The 25572-nt window shown below is 46.4% G+C and overlaps 1 protein-coding gene across 7 annotated transcripts in view; it reads left to right on the top strand.

The window, feature by feature from the left end:
• KIRREL3 (kirre like nephrin family adhesion molecule 3) overlaps positions 1-25572 on the top strand; it is a 340228-nt gene that overhangs the window by 84857 nt on the left and 229799 nt on the right. Inside the window, exon 2 of one of the 7 annotated variants that reach the window (XM_080366568.1) lies at positions 24282-24406. The exons of 5 other annotated variants lie outside the window; for them this stretch is intronic. The gene's annotated coding sequence lies outside the window, so the exon portion shown is untranslated. Of the gene's footprint in view, positions 1-15761; positions 24407-25572 lie in introns of those variants that run through there. One more of the 7 variants, XM_080366567.1, reaches the window with a different exon arrangement.

Raw genomic sequence — 25572 nt, 5'->3', positions numbered from 1 at the left:
AGGCACAGCTTTTTAGCAGGGCCGTGTCAAAGCCCACTTTTCTTGGAGCGTGAACCGCAGTGATGCTGCGGCCCTTTGCTGGCAGCGGTTTTGCAGTCCTCTCCGGCGGGGGCTCCCTTTGGGTTTGCTGAATTCCCTGAGTTACTCTGCGTTGCTCTGGGATGGGGTTAGGATTTGTAGCTGAGCATCGTCTCACCGGTGCCTGGGAGGTATGATGGAGCAAGCAGGCATCCCTGCTCCACACCATCGATCCAGCAGCGTGGGATCTGCTCTTGCTGTGCATCGACCTCGTTTACACCAGCGGTGGAGCTGCTTGCCCCTAATTAACCTCCGCGTCCCCCAGGGTGACATGGCTGACTGTTGCTTTCCTCAAGGCATCCTCGTAACCCCAAAATATCCCATTTTGAACTTGCTTCCAGATAATAATCGTGTAGATTAGTATCCACAGAATGGGCTGGGCCGTGGAAATAGGGTTTGGCTTCCAAACCTGGAGCGCCGCGCGCCGTACGGGCAGAGCCCGAGGGCTGGGGGCACAGCAGGGTGTTGGGGCTGTGCATTTGGCAGCTGGGCGACTGACGTAGCGCTGCGAGGGCTCGCAGCGCTGTGAAACGTTGACTGTAACGGGTCCCACTCGGGAATGAGATGTTTGCAGTCGTGTATGTGAAATCTGGGGTGTGTGCATGTGAAACCTGTAGAAGGAGGTATCTCAAGGGGTTGAATATCGTGCAGGTGTCCCCGTGGACGGCTGTGTTACCCCACGACCTGTTACTAAGGCTGCCTGCTGCTTCCCCTAAGGTTCTGCTCTCCCTTCCCTGTAACCGTGCCAAGCTGTAACTCTTTGGGCCAAAGTTTCCATGGCCAGATGTCCTCCCCAGGCTGTTTGTTTGCTCTGCAGGGAGGGGTGGACGAGGAGGGATGGGGACAGCGGAGCTGTTTGGTGCTTTGGGTTTTTCTCATCTGAAATCATAACCGACATTTTAAATCGTTTCCAAGATTGAGGCTGACGGGGAAAATACATCTTCCCTGGGTTTGCCCACTGCAAAAATGCCCTACGAGTAACTCCAGAGCCTGAGCACTTCAGGACACAGGGCGTGATGCTTTTGGCAGGGTCGTGAAAATGCCTTTCTAACCTTGGAAAAACCCTTGTACCTTGGCAAAAAACCTCTTCCCTGCATTGGGCATGGTATTGAGAGCGTGATGCACTTCAGGTTGATAGATGGGGTAGAAACTGGCTGGATCTGCCTGGGAATTTCCCCCTGAAGGAGGCAGTTTGTACTGGCCACGTCCCCCGTGCCCCTCGTCCTCACAGCCTTAAGGCTGCCAGGTAAACCAGAGCAGAGTCTGCCTTTGTTTCAGAGTATCTGCAGGGTCACAAGCAAGCATGAGGAGGTGGTTATGTCTGAATGCAGTCTGTATTTGCATTCTAAAAGGCTTTAATTACAGAGGCTTAATTACATGATCAGAGCATCTTTGTTCTAGCCCTCACGGAGTGCGCAGGGTGGACAGCGGAGTGCGCAGGGTGGACAGCGTTCGCTTAACGAAACGAATACCCTGTCTCAGAATAACCTGGAGCAAAATAAGGCCTGGGGCCACCCACAGAGCAGCGAGGAGAAATGGTAATATTAAACACATCCTTATTAAAGGAGCTGTGTCTGTTACGCGCACGCTGTGGATCCCGAAATGGTGTAACAAGTGCGCACGGGGAAGGCTTTAGTAGTCTTAACTTTGGCGATGTTTAATTTAGGGTGAATGATCACGTTATCTGACCGCGATCTTTCAATTTAAGCATCTGTGCCTCTGCGGAGGTTTGCGTAGGGGGATCAGAGGTGTTCTTTGTATAGGATTAATTACTGCGTTGTCCTTTTTTTACCTGGCCTTGGCTGGCATTCACGCATAGACAGTATTTCCAAGTGGAAATATTGTGATGACTCAAAAGAGTGTTGTTATCAGGTGGGGCCTGTCAGAGCTACAAAAATGCAAAGAAATTATATATATATATATATATATATATATATATATATATATATATATAGCGCTAGGCTATCGGTAATGCCACACGGGTGAAGAAAAACACACCTCAGAAATGAGCGCCGGAGAAGAAGCTGGCTTTACGCGTGACTCTGGAGTGAGCTGAGACGAGGGAGGCACTGTGTGTTGAGGAGCACGTGTGTGGAGGAGAGTCTCTGAATGAAATCTTCAGGTTTCAAATCATTTCACTTTAATAGCTCATAATTGGGCGCGTCTGAATGACAATGATGCTTGCACTGCACCGAGCAGGGGAAACGCAGCGTTTTGGTGTGCCTGCACGCGCAGAAATAACGTGGAGAGCCTGAGTATTTACTAACTATGACCAAGCATGGTGTATCGGAAAAGAATAAGCTATCGATTGTAGTTAAAAATAAATAAATAAAATAAAAATCTCCCCACCACCACCACTACCTGTAGATGTATTAGGGAAAAAATATTGAACTGGGCTCTCCTGGCTCCCGTGCAATTGATGCAATTTATTTTCAATTTGTCAAACGTGGCATTGGAGCAGCAATTGTTTTTGGTGATTTATTAAGAATTTTCTAACCAGGGCACTCTGTCATTGGAGTTACTTCACTTGTGTCCTATTAGATTTTTGTCTTTCTGCAAGCTCAAGCTGTGAACCCAAGAAGGTGAGCTTTTCTTTATTTTCCCTTTTTTCTTTTTTTTCTTTTTTTTTTTTTTTTTTAAAACCAAAAGGGAAAACTGAAAGAAACTAAGCCAAAAAGGGAAATGGGGAAAAAGTAGCAGAATTGACATATTTTAAACGTGATGGCAGGATCGGCTGTTTAAATTGCCTCTGTGAATTGATTTAAAACATGTTGGTAGGCATCTCTATTTCATTAACTGTCTTTCTCCTTCATTTCAGTCACTGGAGTCATTGCCTCTTATTACCTTCCAGGTTTGTGATATCCATCCACATGGTTATTTTAGTTATTACTATCTGTATACAGAAAATATAAGAGGCAATTTTGGGACAGAAGCAGCTTGGGAGGGCTGTGGATATAGTGAAATAAATAATTTGAATTCTGTATGACACCCATGATGTAGAGGCATCAGGATTACGATAGCGTTAGTGCTGGGTGTGCATTTTGGTCAGAACCTGTGGGAAAAGCGTGCGGGTTTGTGGTATCAAATCTGGACCTGGTAATGAAGTGTTTTCCCACCTTGAATAACCAATAATGACCCCAAACCAAATTTTCTCCTGGGAATTAGGTGGGCCAATGTGTGCATGGTGGTTTTCAACCCTTCTGACCGCTGTGGCATCAGGAGTTTGGGGAGTGTGAAGTGTATTTGCACTTACCTCCTGCTTCAAAGCAGAGCTTGGGGAGCAGGAGGACCCTGTCTGTGTCCTCAGGGACATTAATGATCTTGTTCCTCCAATATATGGGGAATATTGATGCTCCCCTTAATTAACAGGTATGGTGTAAGAAGGAGTACGTGGTGTATGTAGAGGCTGCCGAGTGTTACGGGGATGCTCTGTGAAGGTCTGCCTGCTGCGACTAGCTGGGAGAAAAAAAAAAAAAAAGAGGAAAGCTTTTTGACATCTTTCCCAAAGCTCAGTAGCCCAGAATTGAGATGTTTCCATCACTTCTTTTCAGACCCAAAAAACCCCAGAAAGTCCCAGATTATTTTCACAGTTTCAAAAATGCTGTAGCTTACAATATTTTTTTTCCAGTACTCTGCAGAGTCATTAGCTTGTTTACAGCACTTAAAAGAAAAATGTGGTGCTTAGGAGACTAAGCTTCTGTTTGCTGTCTTTACAACCAACTAATTGGTTGGATAACGAGCAAATATTTTCCTCTGTTCCTCAATTTCCCAGCTTTTTGACTTTCCCAGCAAGTAGGAAGAGAAAAAGCTGCTGGTGGTTGGCAGATAGCAAAGGCAAGGGCGTTGCGGTGATGCAACCAGAGTCACGCTGGAGATGTGTCCGGTTACTCATGCTGCCCCCTTGTTTTGTGCCTCTTTGCTTTTTGCATCCTATAGGCCTGGTCTTACTCATGGTACGGACCTCCAAAGCGGGTGCCTGGTGGGGAAGGGAAGGGGGGAAGCTCTGCAGGAGCAGCGTGGGGAGAGCAGCGCAGTGTGACCAACGATTGCTGTTTGGAAACGGTCAGAACAAAGCACGCAGGAGACTTGATAAGAGCACTCGAATGATCCTATTATCAGGGTAACTGCGGTGGGAAGAGACAGCTCCTGGCCGCACATACAAGCATTACCTTGATTTAAAGGCAGTGTTTGGGGCTTTAAACTCTGAATTCCCTGGTTTGGCTTGGTTTAATTCAGACCCGAACAAAGCGTGCTTGGTGTATTGCAAGAGGATGCTGTTCACCCAGCTCCCTGCTAAAAAGCGATGTCGCTCCACACGCACGGGCACAATGAGATACACTAGTGGGTCTTAATAAAACATGTTGTAAAGGCACCGGCTTATTGAAAGTGTGGACATCCTGAGCACTGGGAGGAGAATAGAGAGCTGACCTTACAAGCAAGAGTCGACCTCTTCAAGGAATTGATCCATTGCACGAGAACGCTCTTGCCGTTAAACAGCAAAGCTTCCTGAAAGGGTGGCTGTGGACATGAGTTGCAAAGCTCTCCTCCGGATTAAAACCTTTACCAGAGCTTCAGGGCTTGGAAGAGGGGGCTTTGTGCTTGGCTCGTTGCTAACAGCGCAGCATCCGGACCCAGCACCTGGGAGCATCTGGTGCCAGGGTTTTAACCCATTCTCTTCTGCTACTGAAGTGAACCCACCCCAAAGCAAAGTCCTGGCCTTCTGGCTGCCTGGCAGCATTGCTTTAGCTCCCACCTGCCCTTTAGTATGTTACATCACCACGTATGTTCGGGCCAGAAATACGAAGACAGGAGATTCAGCCTGAGAGCAGCAGCTTGGTACCATCTTACCTCACGGCTGGTGTCGGGCATGGCAGAGGGAGTGTGTTCTGTGCTTGCTAGCTTGTTAGCTATCTCGATGGAGTCGCTTGATACATTTGGAATCGTCTTGTGTATCCCTTAGTAACTCGTCTTTGTCTCTGCACGAAGGGAACACCTAGCTTTTTGAGTTTGCAGGACCACTCTGGAGCTGCGGGAGCGCAGAGCTCATTCTGCTTGAAGAGAGAGCCGCGGCTGCTGCTTGCCGGCATGCAGGACTCTCTCAGGCTTCATTCTGTGCACCTAATTACCTCCAGTTCCACCACGGGTGGCAGGAGACACGAACCCACCGCCACCTGTGGGTGTGAGGATAAACCCCTCACGTTAATTGCGAACACATCCCTCAGAGCGTCCAATTTGCAAGGCCCATCGCTTAAAAATGTTAACGCTATTTATGGTAGCACGTGCTGGATAATGGCATTTCTCAACATCTGTTTTCATTTAAAATTTCCAAGCTTTTTTTTTTTTTTTTTTTTTTTTTTTTGCACATGGCTTTCGGTAACAATGCTGCCTCGTACTTGCTGGGTGGCAGGATGGGAAGTGGCAGTCTTCAGCCCAAACAAAGTGAACCCAGAAATTTTATTAATGAAGATTTGCAGCTGCTCCTGGGACTTGGCAACCGCCTGCAAAAGCTGGTGACAGGATTCATCTCGTGAAACGTACCCGTGATAAATATCAAGTGGGAGTGATTAGCAAGAGGTGGTTAATTCATGAGCGGGTTTTGCGTGTTGGCTGGGGAATAATTTGGTTTCCAGTGGCAGCAGAATGTATTATTTTTCCTCACTCTTCCCTAACCTCCTAAAGATGCTGCCGGCCTGAGCTCATAAAGCAGCAACTGTTGCAGCTACTCACCTCATTTACAAGCCAAGGTTGATCAGCCTGGAAAGGAGAAGGACCTGGCCAAGCCTGAAAAGCTAGGACGTGCTTATGGAGGAGAGGGAAGGGTTGAAACCAGGCAGGATTTATTTTTTTTTATTTTTTTTTTTTTTTGTCAGATGAAGGCAGCAGTGATGGTTATGGTGGATAATCATCCTGCTCCATCTGGGCTGAAAAATGTGCTAATTGAGGCAGGACTTGTTTCCTGAGGGAGAAATAACCTCCCTGTTTTCAGGGCATTAACTGCCCCTTATTGTGAGGGTCAGGGGCAGGTATCCCTTTGGAGATGCTCTCTGCCTCATCCTTAGACCGGTTTAGCTGAAAGTGTCAACTCTTTTCCTCCTATTTTCATCCATGCCTGGCACTTTCCCTCTCCACCTTGTTACAGGCTTGGCGGGGGGAAGAGAATAGGAAAGAAATCTTGCATTTCCATTTCCAAAGCTGCGTTTCAGCACCCGAAGAGCAGGCGCGCAGAACTGATGCTCACGGAGCCGCCTCTGACAGCTCGGTGCCGGGGGGAAACCTGTGCTTCCATTTCCAGCCCTGTCCCCCCCGGGCAGAGCGAGCCGAGCTGAGGAGTTCATGGGGATCAGCGGGGAGAAGGAAAACAATTTGATCAAGGGGCCCTGGAGTCAGGCACATGGAGAAACCGGTCTGGTGGGGTTTTTCAGCTTTAATCAGTGTCAAGTTGATTTTATTTTTAGAGAAGTGATGATATTAAAAAATAAAAGGAGGGGAGTGAGTAAAGCACCTACAGGTATATGGGGCAGAGCCCCCATCAGCTGTTCAGCTGGTCCTTCCTATAAAGCTCAAAGCTTTTTAGAGCTGATTAGGGATGTGCGTGATGTGCGGGGTTGCAGGTGCAGTATTTCACCTCCCGGAGTCGTGCCTATTTTAATGCACTAGCAGCATTCTGTTTCGCAGGATCGGGGAGGGTATCCTTTTATACCATGACCAGTGTGGCTTTGGGGGAGGGAACAAAAATCTCTGGGAAAGCTGCTTCACTGTGTCAATACGCCGGGACTGGACTCGCTGCCGGCAGGTGGTGGATGGTGGTGCTGGTCCCACCAGCCCTGGGTCCCCTCCGCTGAGCTGCCAGGGAGGACGGCAGTTAGAGGCAGTGATGGGGCACTTGAGAAGCTGCCTCTGTCCTCTCCCTGCCAGTGGCCAGCATTAGGTATTTTAAAAAAAGATGGAAGAAAATCCTGCAGCAGGCAGATATGAGGGTCACCTACCCTCCAGACAGGTCTTGTCCTGACTCTTAATTGCTAGACACTGGTTTAAGACCTGAAGCCTGAAGTTTTTATTGTCTGTCCTAAACTGTTCCTTCCTTTTAGCATCAACTGCCCTCACCCGCCCTCGTCACCCACATAAAACTTAGATTCTTTCCAAACCCATCCAAAGTCATGTTCTTGCTGACGCTGATAGAAGTGAGCTGGTGTTTTGGGGAGACAAATCCCCCTTTTACAGGCAGTGAATGGAGACTGTCTCCAAATGTCTCCCTCGGGTTTTCAAACTGTTTTTCATCCGTGCAGAGAAAGTAAGGAAAATCCATGGGTGGCAGACTGTTGCCTGGAGGAGTACTGGTCTCTTCATCTGCTTTCACTTAGCCCCAAATTCTTCCCTATTAATGCTGGTCATATACATATTTGGTGGTTGGAATCGCCCCAGCTAAGCTAACCTAAAATCAGTGTCGAGGGAAGATGAAAGTTCACTTCTTTCTGGGCCAAAGAACATAAAACCAGGAGGGTTTGCAAACTTCCCTGATGTTTTCCTTTTCTTCCGAGTGAAAGGTAGTAGGAAAACAATAGAATAAGGCTTCCAGCCCGGACTCCAGCTGCCAAGAGAATGATTAGGCTTTTTTCAGTGTACTCTCAGTAAGTTGGGGTTTTTTATATCCCAAGCCAGGAGGGCGAGCTGAAACACTGACGCTTGATGGTGCACAGGCAAGCCTGCCTTTTAACGCACAGCTGCAGCCAGCAGCGAAGAGGTCAAGTCATCGAATGCCATCTTCTTTCCCAGCCTGGTGTCAGGCAAAACAATGAATTTCCATAATTCTACTCCAAGTGCAAAAAAAGCGCCTTTGTTGCAGAGATTGTGCTGTTCTTGCAAAGACAATGAGTCTGTGCGGCGTAATTGTGACCCTGGGCTGGCAGAAATGCCAGTGTGGTTTAATGAAGAATCCTAAGCAGGGGAAAAAAACAACCCAAACCCCGAACACGCTAATGCTAGCTCGCCAGCCTGCAGAGGTGAGCTGTTCCTCTTGACAGAAGAATGGGTAAAAATTGGCCCATGCAGCTCTTATCCTACCTCAATTAGTCAAGATAATGGTCCACTTGCATTGAGCCGCTTTTGCTTTGCTATCTCCTGTGACCTCTTTGCATTTCATGGCAGCGGTGGTGATGCGATCAGGTGAATCCTGTGCCCTGAAAGCGCAGGTCTTTGCTGAAAAACACCAGAGGGGGACCACAGCCGTGGCTCCGTGGTCATCCCGGCCAGTTGACGACGGTGGTGGACAAGTAGAGGCTCTGAAGTGGAACCACAGGTGACTTAGCCCGATCTTGGCAATCAGCAGCGTATTCATCCCGGCTTCGAGTGTCACGCTCTAGTAGCCAGGCAGTTCTTGTTGCTCATCTAGAAATCCCAATCGAACGCCTTCATTATCACACAGCAGTGTTTCCTTTGTGGATAACAAGTCATACTGCGAGCATTAATGCAGCGTCGTATGGATTTGTGTTGTGGGATTGTTGTAAGCTCTGATTGAAGCTTTTCCTGTGATTACGGTATTTATTCAGGTGTGAGAGAGGGAGTCTCCATTTTCTAGTAAGCTCTGAGTTTGCAGTGCGTCTCTGAGGGGTGTTTATAGGGGTATACGTTACGAAGTCAAGTTAATAATAAGCCTGAGATCTCTGTTTTTCTTTATCCCATCTCGTGCCCATCACTGGCACGGCCATTGCCTCGCTGGAGTCTGTTCACCCACACTGGGAATCATAATCTAGACATCACCTGGGATTTTAGCAGCTATCTGACAGGGGGTGGTTGGAGCATCCTCTCTGCAAGGAGCAGACATCTTCCTGTGGAGGTGGGCATGCAGATGAACACGGGAAGGGGAAAGGCATGAGCTCAGCTTCTTCTCCGCCCAAGGACAAGGAAACATTCCGGGGACATGAGGTCCGTCCTTGTTGTGTGGAAGAAATGGGACATGAGGTGGGGCAAGGGCTTCTCGTCCAGCAGCTGCAGGAGGTGAGAGCCAAAGCTGCCCCTTCCTAGCTGAAAACTGCGATGCTTTCATTCCTTGAGGACATCGGTTGCGATTCCGTAATTGGGATGAATGTGTAATTGGGGGAGAGGCTGGCAGCACAATCTATCAATTCTACCAATGAAAAATGATGGGAAGTGGCATCTTCCCACTGGCTGGCAGGCTCCCAGCCTCCCCCACTGCACACCTCATTATCCACTTCGACTGCTTCATCTGGATAGCGTTTATCCTTAATGATGGTGGAGTGATACTAAGTTTCTGCAGAGTTATTTTATTATTACCTACCCACTCCCTGTTCCTTCTGGAACAGCAACGGGGCATATTTCCAAGATACCACGGGTTGCTAGAGCTGGACTGACGGTTGCAAGACGAGGGAGAAGGATGTCCATAGTTAGGATCCTGCCTGGTGTGTGTAATAGTTCAAATTCAGCATTTCCATTGGTGTTTCTGGCCAGACTTCTCTTTTCTTGGCTCCAGCAGAAAGAGGGTGCTCAGTCCCACCAGGGGGTTGTAGAGCTGAGTTGTGGGTTAGGCAGAAAGCTGGGAGCTATAATAAAATGGGTGAAACTTGGTGTTACAGTAGAAACGTGTGTCCAGGCCAGACGATAAAGCAGTTCGGTTATCCTGCAGGCTGTGAGCAGTGTGGGCTGTAAAACCTGCTCCTTCTCACCTACCTCCCGCGGTATCTCAGAGGCAGTCCCTGACTCTGTCAGACGTCCTTGTGGATCTCTTTTTTTTCTTGCACCTGACTTTCTCACTTTCTTCATCATCAGGCACTTCAGATGCTCACCATTAGTATTAAGCCTTATGGGCTGGACTTTGTCCAATGCTCCCAGTCCATCTGAGATGCATGCCAATTGCAGCTCACTTGTTCACCGAGTCAAGTAATCTCTTCAAAGGCTTCTAACAAGTTAATAAGGATTGATCTGCTTTTCATGAGATCATGTTGACTGTTCTTAATGAACCTGGGCATTTTCAAGCCTTTCCTTCCCCTTAAAAATTAGCTTCCAAATAAATACTCTTCTTCCAGTCAATGGGCAGCTGATTCTTTCTGCGCATCCCCAGTGTGCAGGAAAGTTTGCCACGGAAAGAAGCATCTCTCCAGCGCTGGTGATGGTCACGCGTGTTGGTTTAGAAGAGGGGGATAAGTTAAGCAAAAGCTTACGTTTGATCCTAAATAAAGATGGATTTAATTGCAACTAACTTGTTTAATTGAGTGATGGCTCGAGAAAGCAGGATCAGGCTCGTTTTTCTGAAGGATGTATAAGATTGAGTCGTTTACCATCTGAAAACATCCCAATCTTGTTTTTCTTCTGGAGAGGCTAAGCCTTGAATAGTATAAATAAAGATGGGAAGAGCATTTCAAGAGGAGCCCTCAGAGCAATGAAATTAGTGACTTTTCCTACAATAAACCCCTTGCTGTTAGCATCTTAGATAATCCACCTTGCTGCCTGTAGCAGCGCCGGGAGAGAGATGTCAAAGTAATGGGGTCTTGGAGAGATCACTGGTGGTTCCTGTATAAATGTCCAACTACTTGCAGCCTCTGTTCCCTGTCTTACCCATTTTAAGGGAAATCCGTAAGACTGAACTAGTGCTTTGTCATTGCTTCCCGCTTGTTAAATCCCTTGTGCGCATGTTACCATCTGGTCCCTAATGCTCTGTGTCAGTTTTAAGTTCCCCTAAGCTTTTATTGACCATTTCTTGTGTTCTGTGCACACTCCCTAATTCCTCTTCTCCTCTCCCTGGGGATCTGATCCCTGACTTAGGCAAATCCTCATCCTCTTCATTTAGGAAGACAGATGCAAAAGTAAATATTGTAAGTGTCGGTGTCAGCTTCTTATCCTCTTCTGCCTTCAATTTCCCTCTGTCACTCTTATCTCTGCTGTATCCACTTATCTCCTGTGTATATTTAATGGTCTTTTCCTTTACTGTTTCTGTAAAAGCCAGGAGATTCTCTATGGTTAACTGTCTTTGCTCCTTCAATTATCTACTTCTGTGTTTACCTTCACGAACCCATGCCCCCTACTTTCAAACACATCCTACTTCTAAGCAGGTGAGTTTTCTTTGTACAACACTGATTAAAGATGGGAACGTAACAAAATCCCGTGTTTTGGAAACTCAAAACCTCGGGCTCTTTGAAGCTGAACCCGAATTCTGCATCGAGCCAACGTTTTTCTCTCTGCGTTCAATGGTGCTGCGACTCAGGGTGGTGCACACAGGAGATGTAGAATATAAAGCCATCGCAGCCCTTGTAGTGGTGCACTGTATGAAATCAAGAGTGGTTTTGTATGAAATCAAGAGTGGTTTTGTGTCTCTGGGTCTTGGTTTGCCTGTCTGCAAGCTGGAGGTGGTATTTCCTACAAAGACAAAAGAGTTGTGTGGGTGAAAGGCGCTGCTGAGGGCGGCCACCGGCAGAACTGGGAGCTGAGCTGCCCTTTCCATGATGATTTTTTTTGTGGATGCAGGAGTATTTTGGGAGCAGCTATACCTATAGGGCGCACATAGTTGAAGCCAGAACGTGAACAGTGAACCCCTAAAATGTTCTGGATCACCTTGCTCCCTGGAAGGCTGCAGCCTTGGTGGATGGTCCATGCTTTGTGCTAACATCTCATCCACCCCAAGCCTCATGATTTGCGGTCCAATCGTTGCTGATGTTATAACCTGGTTATGAATTGATTATTTTTTTTTACCTGCAAATGCCACACAATAGTGTTTATTACATAACCGTTCCCATCAGGAAAATGTCTTCTTGCATGATGTACAGCAGTACTAAACGTTGGCGTAGCGTAAGGGCTCTGCTTTTTACAAGGTGCAGCAGTTTGTAATTTCAAGATCAATATGATGATGTGTTTTTTTGAATTTTAATGAATAAACTAGACTGGTGTTTGTTGTTTACCTGCTTTCTGATTTTTTAACAAGTGGCTCTAGTGATAATTACCAAAATTCTGTAGTCACAGAAGGAGGGAGGAGGGCGGGGGGGGAACCTGGATCCTTTATAACTATCCAACTGGGCAATTATCTCCATACTGTATGTGCTGTTTTTCTATAAATGTTGAAATTCAGTAATTACCACTAGAGCCAGCCGTGACATTTTGAAAGCAGATACATAACAAATAGGGATGCCATGGAGTCATTAAAATTCAGATATCAAAACAGCTCTCCCTATTCTTCTTTGCATGAATCCCTCTCTTTGTTTCATGAGGAATTCAGTTGCCAATTAAATACCTTTTCTTTTCTTTTTCTTCTCTTTTTTTTTCTTTTTTTTTTTTTTTTTTAAATGTTATTCCCCTTTTCTCTTTTCCTTTTACAAATGAATTCTCCATGAAAGGACCTGAATTGACAGTTGGTGCGTTAGGAAAAAAACATGGATGAGTTTAGTCCTTCCTAAGGAAACCAGCCAGCACCTCCCTGGCTTTGGAAATGGTGAGGTGGTGCTGAAAATTTTTTGGGAAAGGATGTTTTTTCCAGTGATTCCCCTTTTCGCCTTCTGACACCATTTTTTCCTTTTCATCCTGTAGGGGAAAACCTCTCTTAAGGTTGTTAATAAGTTTGGGAAACCTTTTTTACCTGTCCTGCCAGGGCTCTGGTTTCATCACCAACAGGAATAGCTCAATTATTTCCCAAACTGTTATTCGTGCTGCTGTCTCGTAGCAATCTCTGGCATCTGGCAGTTTGTGGGGGTTTTTTTCTTGGTTTGTTGTTTTTTGGTGGGTTTTTTGTTTTTTTTTTTTTTGTTTTAACAATGTTGTCTTGTTTATGGGTTTGACTCTTGGAAGACAGGGTTTGATGCCTCCCAATCAGTTGCTAGTGAAACGGAGGGATTGACAGGGTGGAATTGATCCTTCCTTTGTAATCCCGTAACAGTGAGACGTGTTTGTTTCTGAATCTGTCAGTGGGTTGTATGTAAACCAGGTGTGATGAGGAACCCGTGCGCTGAAAACAAGGAGAACAGCGGTTTCATAAACCTCACAAGGAGAAAAACCTGTAGGGTTTCTACACCTCCTCTCTTCCCCTATCTGAGTGCTGCTTGTATATTTTTCCGTGACTGTCTTTTAGAGACAGCGGGATGAGTTTGTTCTGAGAGGGGCTGATGTACCTGGTGGTAATCCTGAGCCTTAAGGTGAGCACCATGAGCCTAAATCATGATAACAAAGGGGCTTGGAGAGGTCCATGCTCCTCAAGACCCACAGCTTTCACCTCTTACGGCTTTACTCCAGGCTTTCTCTAGTTTGCCCATAGCAAAAGTCTCCTCACCGCTTGGAAAACACCCTGACCTCTCTATTTCAGGCAGATTATTTGTTGCATCCTTCCTCTAAAAGACAATTCTCCTGAGGCGGAAAGATTTCAGTTTGCACGGCACTAAAGGAGGAGCTGTATTAGAATTATTATTTCTGTATCATTTAAGAAGCCTCGAGTCCTCCCTTTGGTTGTCCAGTAGAGGACAGCTTCGTTTACTCCTCCACCGGCTCCTCTCCAGCAGCAAAGCCTTCAGCGAGGCCAACTCAAGAAGAGCTTGTCTAAGGTTTATTCTCAAACCTAATGTGTATGTGTTAAGGTGAATAGGAATTATATTCACTTCAAGGAGAGATGAGGCCCTTGTGTTGACTACATTATCATTTATACTAACAAAAAGAGCTTAAAATGTTAGCATATTCTTTTGAAAACGGAGCTTTGCATCCTATTAAGAGGAAGGAGAAACAACCCGCGGCGCATTATATTTCCAAGCGCCTGTCAAGAAACGCTTACGGCTGTCGCCTGCTTACTGAGCATCCAGCTCCAGGAATAAATTGGGAATCGCTCCTCACGCGCTGATCCCCTAACCAGGAGATGCTGTTCAATTAAAATCCAGCCAAACACAAACCTTGGATCTGCATCGGACAGGAACTCGGGGAACTGGAGGTTTGAGAGCTGCAAAAGTTCGCTGATGTGGAAGGTGTTGAGTAGAAACATGTTTTCCAGCTTGGTTTTTTGGAGGGTGGGGGGAATTCAGATGAGATTCCACCAGCTTGTGTGGCACCGTGGATTTTGGCAGGGTGATTTCTAGCCTCACTGGAATAGAGAGGAAAATCAAATTTGATTTAACTTCTTCAGCTTGGGAAGAGCACTTAAATCAAATTTGCATCCTGTCGATATCAGATGGTTGGTTTCGGTGCAAGGGAATAAGCTGAAAGTCTTCAGTTCTAGGTGGATTAAAAAAAAAAAGCAAGTTTGCAATGTATGCACATGGCTCTCTTGCAGGTATGTCCAGTGTTAAACTGTCCATGGGGCTGGTTCCTTCTGTTCCCTAAAGCCACTCTTCATCCCCAGTGGAAGGCAGTAAGTTCTGCTTCGCATCAGTGTGAGCGGAGTCTGTGTTTAAAGGAAAAATGGGAGAAAACCCTAAATCCCAAACAGAAAAACTCCAAAAGCCCTTTCCGAAGCAGGGTTTTTGGAGATAAGCTGCTGCTTGGCAGTTTCCTAGCTTGATTTTTTAGCACCACTGGTAGACTTTCTAGAAGCAAAATCCATCCTGAGGGAAAGAAACGGGGTTGTCAAACGGGCTATATACAAGGGGGACACGTGCAGCTCCCGTACCAACTCAAGCTCATTTTTGGGGGTGAGAGTGGATGTTTTCAGCTGGGGAGGGGCTCAGCGTAGCATCCTCAGAGAGCAGCTTTCCTGAGCTGGAAAACCAGAGTCAGTTTTAAGAAGACAACGTTTTAATTTCTGTAAAGGGGCCTCACAGCTGAAGGCGTGCGTGTGCCTGCCTGCTGATGGGCACGTCTGGAAGCTGAGCTTTTCAGCTGCTGTAAAGCGTTGCAGCTTTGCTTTAGCCAACAGAGCAGGGCTTTTGTATCCTGGGCAAAGCAGTGGGCACGGACGTACCCTTCCAGAGCTCCATCGTGCACGAGCTGCAGGAGAGTAGGCAAGGAACGGCGTCGGGCAGACTTTGCTAACAGGCTGGATGCATCTTTATTGGCATCTGTGTTAGCCCGGCACAGGTCCGTACACGCTGACGCGTGCCACGTCTGTCTCCACGAGCGTGAGCAGGTGAAATGAAGATGTCTTGCCGTCCTTTCTCATCAACAGTGGAGCATCCAAGATCCCACTGGTAGGCAGAGCGCTCTTCCCTTCCCTGTCCACTTTGATTAATTCAGTGCCTCATTTCTAGAGTCTGTGAATTTGTCTTGGTTTTGCTCTTCCCCTTGACGCAGAAGTTTCCCCCCCTCCCCTCCTTTTAACCACCATTCCGCTACAAAGCTCTACCGTGGTGAGACGGGCAGGAGATGATGTGCTAAGTCCCTGTGCATTACAGAGCACAAAATCCAGCCCTGAATCCTCTTTACAAGACTCCAGAAAACCCTTCCCAACACCAGTGCACCAGCCAGAGAACCGGCAAAAGCCCCGGCGATGCCGGGAGGGCTTTGGGCTTGCACAAAATACTGTCAGCTTTAACCCAGAGGAGGGAATAAAAGCTCAGCACCACTGAAGAACGTTGCAAAGGTTTCTTGTGTGTGCAGTAAGATAATATATGGTAATGAGGACAGCAGCGAGTTGCTGTAAGTTACGAGAACTTATCACTGCTCTCTGCTGTTGCAGCACATTCCCGGGATTCGGTCTCGCCAAAGCAGCGTGAATAGATTTATTTTGTATTGTGAGACTGTCAAGCCACTACAGAGCAACGACTTCCAGTGTGCAGAAGTTGCGAATTACTTGCTTTTTGTCCCCGGCAAACCAGCAGGGCGGGCTGACAGTGCTCTGCAGAAACCTTGCTCCCACTCCCTCCCCGTGCTCGCCACGTACAGGCAGTGGCTCGGCGTTAGCATCCTCCTACCAAACTGGGGCGGGGGGGGGGAGCGTTATGAAGTTATATCAATTTATCTCTAGCAGCAGAACATGCCAGAGCAAGCGAGCATGTAACCAGGGGAAGAGAGATGTACCCTAACGTGGTTAGCTGGGCAAGTTTGGCTTGGTGGCCTTGGGCTGGAAGAAGTGGAGGTGGCCCAGGCAAGAGGATGTGTTGTGGTGGGACATCTCCTTCCCTTGCCTCATGCGTCAGCATCTCTCTTCTAGGGCTTTGACTCCTGTTGGTGTCACCAGCAATGGAGATTTGAGTTTTATGGGTGTTGGGGGTGACTTCAGCGTGGAAAGCATCCAGCTCTGTCCGCCACAGCCAGGCCACGTGGAGTTGGAAGATGTGTGGCTGCGGGTGGTGGTTAATATGGTGTCATTGTCCATGGCTGTAGGTGACACCACAAAAAATGTCCCCATCAAAGGAGGATCCTGCAGTCTTTACACAAGCTATGCGGGCATGGAGATAACTCCTGTAAGAGCAGGAGCTCCTCTTGGATGTAGAATAGCAAGGAGGGGTTGAGAATTGGAGCCATGGAGATGAAACAAGTAAGGAGACAGGGAGGAGAGCCCAGGCTTTTGTGTAATTTTTCTCAAGCTTTCATTTAGGCTTGAAAAGGTGAAAATAATGGCTGGTCCTCAGTGTTCACAACTGAATTGCCTCCTTTTTTTTCTTTTTTTTTTTTTTCCCCCTCCTTTCCTTTGGCTCTTCTGAAGAGCTACAGAAACATGTTTCTTCTCGTGGTGGGTGTTGCACACGCAGGTGTGGTCTGCCTGCCTATTCTGAATTAATATAATTAGTGGGTGGGAGCATATCTTCATGGAAACCAGTATTGCAGTGCCGCCTGCCTCGTGGTGTGGAGGGACAAGCAGCGGCTTGTGAACACAGAGCACTGTGCAATAGCATTCAAGCTGGAAAGTTTTGCTATTATTTTTTTTAGTATTCTGGTAGAGTTTGAGACCGTATTGAGAAACTTCTTTGAAAAGGAAATAAACCCATAAATTATAGCATAGCCTTTGCAGAAAGGCAAAAGGAATACAGGATTGTTTAAACGTATTATTTGCTGACCTTGACAGTTTACTTGTAATGTTATTTAAACATTTGGTTTTGCAGGGTGGTATTCTTATTTATTTAATAAGCTGCCAGCTTACAAATTGCAAAACTTTTGCAGTTCCTCTTATCTTCTGCAGAACCACTGAGATGGCAAAATGTATTCTCTGTCTGAACAATTCAGTCTATATTTGCATGAGGAAATTGGAAAGGAAGTTGTTTTTCTTCGTTTGCATGACAATACCCAGAGCGCAATACAATTTCACCGTTTAATTTGTGATAGTTAGTGTGCGAGAAGAATAGGCCCAGCAGTTTGGCTCAGTTTTGTTGCTGAAGTTGTTGTCATCGTAATTAAAATTGATTTACAAGTAAAGGCAAAGGAATCTATACTGCCTGTTAATTCAGCATATTGTTGACCCGCAGATCACAATAGTTGGGGTCGCCAGGTTCAGATCTCCTACTGGAGACACCGGAGGAGTTTTGCTGAATTAAGTTTTCAGGGTTGAGCTTCTAATTAGTTGGATGATGGCGGAAAATGATCAGACCCAAAACCGGAGCAGGTGGTGACAACAGCAGCAGCTGGACCTCCATGGGCTTGGCAGGACCCGACAGCAGGAGCGTGACCCAGGCGTCCGCTGGGACATCCTCGCCAGGGCGTGCAGGTCTCACGGCATAAAACTTAAGCACCAGCAATGACTTCGTCGTTGCATTAATTTGGCGACAGCCGTACATGCCTGCTGATACCAGCTCAGGGCAGTTAATGAGCGCTTGATTGGATTGGGGAATCCCTTGAATGCAGGGAAGACACCTGAAACGAAGGCATCCCCTGCGGTTTGTTAGTGTTTTGTGTCGTGCTGGTACTCCTGAGGGTGGGTTAATGTTTCAGGCAGGGTCTAAAAGTGCAAGCTATGAAGCTTGTGTTCCTGGGTTTTGGGGTTTTTTTTACTCAATGGAGAGAAACAGGCAAACTGAGAGGATGATTTGTCTCAGCTGAAAATAGGCATTTGAGGAGACTCGCCTGCTAAAAGTGCTCATTTCTCTCTTTTGACTGTAAAAGAAATCTCAGGTGACTGATTCATTCTTCAGTGTCTGGCTTGAGATATCTGTCCTGCTTGCTTCAAACAACTTTGAAGCTTTTTGGTGCTTTTGAGTATTTTAAGAGGAATTGAATTTCCTGACTTTCGCTGTACGTCACTAGATTAATCCTCAAGCTGGAAGCAATCTGTTTCAAGTGAGACAGTGCGAGTGTAATTATGAAGCTGTTGAGACAACAAGAAGTGTGTTGGACAACTGGTTTGGTCACGAAGGAGTTTTGAAAGGCAGATTTAGGCCGATGCCAAATAGGCTTTGAAAATCCCACTGTTTACTCTCCAGAATATGCAGGAGCAGAGATTTTATGAGTAATCCCTGTACTTCTTGAGCACAAAGAAATATTAACATTAGATAGCGATCATCTGACGTTGCAAAAAGAATAAATAAGGCCAGAGAGATTGAACGGTTGGAGAAAACTGCATAGCAAATGCAAATCCATTTTGCTTGCCCTCTACAAGCACGGGCCAAGGTTGGAAAAAGGCTGAAGTATTGGTCTTTTTAAAATATGGGTCACTGGGAAGGAGCTGGAGGAAATGTGCACACATCGTTAATGACTGTGGTTACCTTGAGTGTGTTTTTTTTCCTTGTGTTCGAGTACTAGGGGTGTCATAGATTGAAAATTGTATTTGGCGAGGGTGAAACTTATGATGTGAAGGAGAAAAGAGAGAGAAGGCGAAGAATAAAACACTCTTTCAGTGCTGCTTCAGGACTGAGGCTCAGAGATGCTGTTATAAGGCTCATAAAAAATATTAATAATATTAATCTGTGATAGGAGTTGCCCTAAAGAAGGGATTTCTCCCGCCGCAGCGCAGCTACTACCAGAAGGCTACAAAGCGACTGCCAGACGTCTGTTTTATGTTTCCATTAAAAAACAACCTGGAAGGATGTCAGAAGCATTGGGGAGTCACAGCCACCTCCTCCCCTCCATCCTACGGAAGGAGCTGGCGCTGGGGGCTGCTGCCCATCACACCTGGCTCAAAAAGGGGAGCTCCCAGCGGAGGGAAGGTAGTGAAAAAACCCCAATTTTTTTGCATATCTTCATGTAGCAAGCAATATTTGCCATTTATGATATTTCAGGGGAGACTTGACTTGATAAAGCATTCATGAGCTTGGCCTCCCGGTATGCATTTTTTTTTTCCCCTGGTTATTAGGAAATATTCACATACTGCAAACAAATGTCAGTCTGTAGAATATTCATGAAGTCTCCTGTTCAAGTCGTTCCCCCAAGTCGCTGCTGGCTGGAACACATCAAGCTAATGCTGATTGCATACATTTAGGGTTGAATAAAGATATTCTAAGGAAGTGTAGAACCGCTTTTTCTGGTTTTGAGGCTCTGGGAATTTAAAAGGCTTCAACGAGTCCCAGTGCCAACTGGATGTTGGTTTTTGCTGTGCTTGGCCATCTCTTGATGTCAAGGGTTGAAATTTATCTCCTCTGGCTCTGGCCATCAGGATCTCCTGTCCAAGTGTTTTTTCTGCGCCTCCCCTCTTTAGTCAAGAACAGCAATTACACCCTGAAACATGGTAAAATGCCAACATTTTGAAACACTTGTGAAAACATCATTTAAAACCAAACCAAACAAAAAAACCAAAAAACAACCCTACAAAAACAACCCACTTTAAATTGGTTACATTCTTTCATTTCAACATTTGCAAACCCTGCTACAATGATTCTTGCTTACATTTGAAAAATAAAACAACATTTCATTTCAAAAGAAAACAGGGCAAGTTTCTGATACAAAATTGCCAGAATAGGGTGTGCCACTCCTTTGAAAATGACTTTGTAAATGCTTTTTGTTTTGGTCTGGAAACAGTTTTGCAAACATAATAAGTGCTGTAGACAAAATAATGTTACATGATGGGAAAACATTTAGATCAGAGAAGAAAAAGGAAGAGTTTAGCTGTTGGCTCACCCCCATTTTTCTTCCTGCTTCTGGGTTTGGATAATGTATAGGAGAGAGAAAGGCATGGCTGGATCCCAGGAGAGCGACAGGAGGAAGGTGAATGGTTTGGTCCAGCCATCAGGGATGTAATAAAACCCAGCAGCTAGAAGATGAAGGTTCCAAACAAATTCAGACTACAAAATAAGCAATCCCTTTAATAGGGAGGTTAATTAGCACTTGGCACAACATGCCGGGGGTTGTGGTAGACTCTTTGCTACTGGCAAAGTTGCAGTGGCAACCAGCTGTTTTGCTAACATCCAGGTGTTGTAGTTCAAGGGGCGTTCTCATGGGGAAGCCCTCGTGAGCTGGGGAGGCCAGAGGTCGAAATAGGTGATGACGGTGGTCCAAAACCTCAAAAATCTGTGGGTGCAGTCTCAGGTAGTTTGTGAACAGTGCTGCGGTGCATGTGTGTAGTCGGGAGAGCTCGGCAATACCCGTCTGCAGCAGCCGCTCGCTTTTTAGTAACCGTCTTTAGCATGCAAGCCGCAGGGAGAAATAATTAAATTTCATAGAAACGGTGGGTTCCCAGTGAAGGTGTACGGTGCCTGTACACAGTGTGCTCCTAATGAACAGGAATGTCGAGCCAAAATAATAGATGAGGAGGATTATATTCTCGGCGAGGTGTATTGCATCTTTACCGTGCCTTTTTGTTAGGATGGCTGGAGATACCGCGCGGCAGCTCGAGGCAGGTTTTGGATGGGGAAAGACCAATGAGTTGATCGAAAAGAAGGGAATCCCACAATGCTAATTAAAAGGTTTAATCTAGGTTTGTGTGTTCAGTATCCCAAAGAGGCACTAGGAGGGTCTGGGAGGGAAAGATGGCTTTGTTTGGCCACCACAATCCCCCAGTGGCGATGGGGAGAACGAGCTCTCCTGGGGTTGATGTGAGACCTTCAGGTGGTGGGAAGGCAGGGCAGGTTCCCCTTGCCATACAGCCCACCTCCCCTTTTTATCTCCTTGATGTCCCTCAGCTGTGGGAGCTCTCTGGAGCCTGGGACTGCAAAGCAGCTCTTTACAGTCCCTGTATCTCCTCCTCCTGTTGCCCCAGCTTGTGATACCGAAGTGCTTCGCGTAATGTTTAGCTTATGACCCCGTCTTACTGAATTTTCATGAGATGCTTTGCAAGCTGCTGTTCTTCAGCCAGTGCACCTCTTCAGAATAAAATGCAAGAGACCTTAAACCTTGCCCCTAATTTTTCACTCCCTGTTAAAATTGCTGCATAAGGGTATTTGAAGAAGTCATTGCCCCCTGTGGATATTATCACTTAATCTTTTTTCCTCTTAATAAAAGCTAAGCATGAAAGGTACCAGCTGAAAACAGCCATGTCCCGTGCTGCTGGTGAGTCACAACAGCATTTTTTAAGATCATAACTCATAACCACAGGGAGAGGTCTCTGTGGAGAGAGTGAGAAGTAACTTTCTGTTTATAGCCATTTACCTTCAGCTGTAATGTATTTAAGAAGGAAAATTGCCACTTACACTTGCAAAGCAAATTGGCTGGTGCTCAGTAATAGCTTTCTAGCGTCTGTCTAGGAAAGGTCATCCTGGAGACTTCTGCTCTCTGCAGAACTTTGTCGTGATGGCCAGGAGGGAAATCACACGGCCCCAGGCTGTAATTTCTTCCACATATGAAGACCTCAGCACCACCGCACTCGGTTTTGCCAGGTTTCTCCATCATCGTTGCATTCTGGCTGGGTTGCAAATTTGCCTTTGGTGTCTCCTTATTAAAGCAGGAGCCCCCCAACATGACCCCACCCCCAACTTGCATCAGACAGAGACGTGGGGGGCTGTGTTTTTCCCTTCCCTCCATCATCTCCCGCTTTGCAGATGCACCAGCCTGCCATGTCATGCAAGAAGGGCCCATGTTCAATTTTAATGTTATTAGCCATTGCCTTGGCAACAAATATAGATGTTGTGTTTGCAGTAGCACCATTTCGCAGGTCCCTGAGGAGTCTTTACCCTTGAGTGCATTTAGTTGATAGTGAAACCAAAGCAAACGTAAAACAAGCAGGTTGGAAAAGAGGCAGTGGCCTTTTTTGCTTCAGTCGGGCTCCAGAGTGCAAATTATCAGGTCGGGTAATGTAGCTGACTGTCATCCTGTGTGTAAATCTCACCCACTTATCTGTCCTCGCAACTGTAAAACAAGCAGCGCTACCAGCTACTAAAATCCACTGTTACGGCAAAGCAATTATCTTAATAACTTCATCAAATAGCAGCAACAGTAATAATACAACTATGTGTTTGTATTTCTCACCTTTATCAAGGCATCAGTTTTGGGGAGCAGCAGGAGACAGGAGAGAACAGATTTTGTTTTCAGTGTGTGAAGCAAACCCATCTCAGATAATTGTGGGTTAGACTGTGGGCATCTGGTCTCCAAATGCAATCCAGAAATCGCTGCTAGCTGCCGAGGAGCCTGGTGCAAGGATGTTGAACACTTTGGAAAAGAGACTAAAACATCCCCGAGAGCCGTAAGGCGAGGACACGACGGTGATGAGAGTGCTCAGAAGCAGATTCTGGCAGATAGAATCCCGAGGATGGGGACCAAGTCACGATGGCAGTGGCAAGAGCTGAGATTTAACAGGAGTTGAGATTTAACAGGAGTTGAGATTTAGCAGGAGCGCCTGTGTTACCATATTAATTGGACAGGAGAAACTTGCTGCCAGTGGTCCAGCAATTCATCTCTGCCTTGGGAGAGAGCAGTTTGCTTCTGTTTCTCTTGTCTTAATGCTGCTTTACATCTTCCCAGTCTCTTGCTGAGTTTTCCTCTTGTCCTACACCACCTTCTTAAACCTGGTGAAGCAAAAACTGGCATTACCTTTTATTTCCATAGTTTCCCTTGCAGTGATGCCCTGATTTCATCTGTCCATCTCGGCCCAGACAACAAAGTGCCTTTCCCAAAGTGCGCACTGGCAAACGGTGGGATGGCACCCACCTTTGGATGTTTTCTTCCCTCAATCCATCATTCACAGCACAATAAAAAGATCTCCTGGGTCTTTAGGAGCCCGTTGCATCATTAAACTTGAGCATGATCAGGCCTGTGGAGCCAAAGGCTGGAAAGGGGAGTTTCATGGATGGTCCCTGCAGAGCGCTGGGACAATGCCCTGGTCGTCAGCCAGAGGGACGAGTGTCGCGCCAAAGGTTTGCGGATGGACCCTGCTAAAAGGATGCCTGGGGCTCATTATAGCGGAAGGAAAACGTGAAGGTTAAAGCGGCATGGAAGGATGTTTTGGGGCTTAAGAAAGAAAAGAAGAAGTAAAATTCATTGGAATTGTCTTTCATCTGTTTAGAGATTCTGGGCATGGCAGGCTCAGAGGGCAAACTTTTCATAGGAGGCATATTTCTGATTCTCCACCGCAGCTGAATCTTAATTGAGATGATGTTTGTTCCCCCTGGCAGATCTTTCCTATCTGTGTTATATTTTTCAGACAAACATCCTAATGAAATCTTTCCATTTATTTCAGTTAAACTTTCTTTTTTGCTTTGTTTCTGTTGTGTGAAGAGCGTTGCTTTCCCCCTTCTAGTGGGATGCAGGACTAAGAAACCTGTGCTGAGGTGGGAAGACACAGGGTCTATTTTATTTTCTTTAGCTGCAGACAGAGGGCTCACTTTCCTTCACTTTTATGTCACGGGGTTTTTATTGTTGTTGTAGTTCTTGTTCTCCGTTCTTTTTTCCCTCTTAACAGTGAGTCTCATCATCTCTTGTCAAGTTTGGTTGAGATTCACCAAGAAATTCAAAAGTACTCACGAGACACTGATTGACGGACCAACAAGGCTGTCAGAACAGCTTAAGAAAATGAGGCTAAACCGAAAGATAATAATTAGTGAAATCATAGAATCATTTAGGTTGGAAAAAACCTTTGAGATCATCAAGTCCAACTGTTAACCCAGCACTGCCGAGTCCCCCATTAAACCATGTCCCCAGGTGCCACATCTACACATGCTCTAAATACCTCTAGGGATGGTGGCTCCGCCGCTTCCCTGGGCAGCCCGTTTCAAGTTGGTAAGAAGGAAAACGGCTGGAAAGCTTTCCACCTGCTAGAGCTAGTGGGGATCGTAAAGACAATGGGGCACGTGGAGTAGAGACCGTTGGAAAATGAGTGGAGAGATCTGCTGAAAACTTTGAAAAGTTTGACCTTTTTTTTTTTTTTTTTTTCATTATATGCCGAATATTTTGCAGGGTTGGGGGAAGCAGAATAGCCCCGTAGAAAAGGCTTTGGTTGATGTACCTTGAGAGTTGTTAGTCAAATGTTCCGTCCCTCTGTTTTCCTTGGTAAACAGGTCTTTGCTGCTGGCTTCTCTCTTCTGTAACACTCGGGCTGTCAGTGCTGTTAGGAAGGTAACGCCGAGGCTAAGGGAGCCCCAGATCACCCAGGGATTTACGGAGTGACGTGTGAGACTGACAGGTACGTTCCTGAGGATGGCTAGAAGGAAAGGTGGTTTTATGTCAGATTTTGTTCCGCCAATTGATCATCTTCTGATCAAGAGATGAAGGACTATAAGATAGCCATAGGCAATGCAGGGTGTTACATCCCCTGCAAGCTGGTGAATCTGACGTTTGTAAAGACCTGGGGAGCCTGCAGCGAGTCTGAGCGATGCCTCTTCCAGCGTGTTTCTTTCTTGACCAGCTGAGCATCTCCTGCTACGTGTGGATGGATAGCGAAAGGCTGCATCATCTGTCTGAGAGATCTTTCAGGTGAAAAGGAACCCAACATATGGTGCATGGGCCGAGGAGTGTGAAGTAGGGGCTGCTGTAAGCAAAGACACAGGTGAACTGGCAGAGTGAAGGTAATGCCCGCAGGAGTAAGGATGGACTAGCTGGGGACTGCAGAAGAACATGCCAAAACCAGGAGAGTCCTGGTTTGGGGCTCAGATGTGCAGGCGGGGGTCTGCACAGGCTATTTTGGCATTGCTTTTCCCCTGCAGCACTGCTTAATTAGTTTGGTTTCTGTAAGAGCCAGATGCAAATACCGAATTCTTGGCAGAGTTTTGCGGGAGGAGCTCCTCCTGCCCTCGTGATTCTGCGTGACTCTCTCTGGTGATGGGCACATTGAAGTACGTAATGAGCGTGATGAAGTGCCTTTATACTTGACACCCGTGTTTATAAATATGTATCTACATGCAGAGGAATTGTCTCAAGCTGGTCAAAACACAATTATTTCATTTTCCTCCCCATTCAGGATTGTTGTTGTTTAGGAATAAATTGCTGCTGCTGATTTATAAGAGCAGGAACGACGGCATGAAATGGGCTCACTGAAGTGATTTTGAATTTCCACTACAATTACTCTTCTCTTCAACCATATGATTCCCCTTTTCTCACATGCACCAGCCAGGTCCCAGTTTTGTTTTGCTCGCTGCTGTGCACTGCTGCCCTGAGAGGTTTGCCTGCCCTTACTGTGCAGCGAGCCCTGGGGCTGAGCATGCAGAAACAAGCCTGAAGTGCTAAATTGCACTTTTAATAAAGGATGCTGGCAGAGAAGGTACGTCCCAAAATCCCACTGCACTGGCACCAAGGGACGTTGATGCTCTGGCTTCAGTGGTGAAGTCAAGAGTTAAGATCCTGGATTTGTGT

The sequence above is a fragment of the Falco punctatus genome (assembly GCF_963210335.1).
Source record: "Falco punctatus genome assembly, chromosome: 16".
Lineage (NCBI taxonomy): Eukaryota > Metazoa > Chordata > Aves > Falconiformes > Falconidae > Falco > Falco punctatus.
Note: the sequence above shows the minus strand (reverse complement) of the source record. Positions and strands in the feature narration are given on the sequence as shown.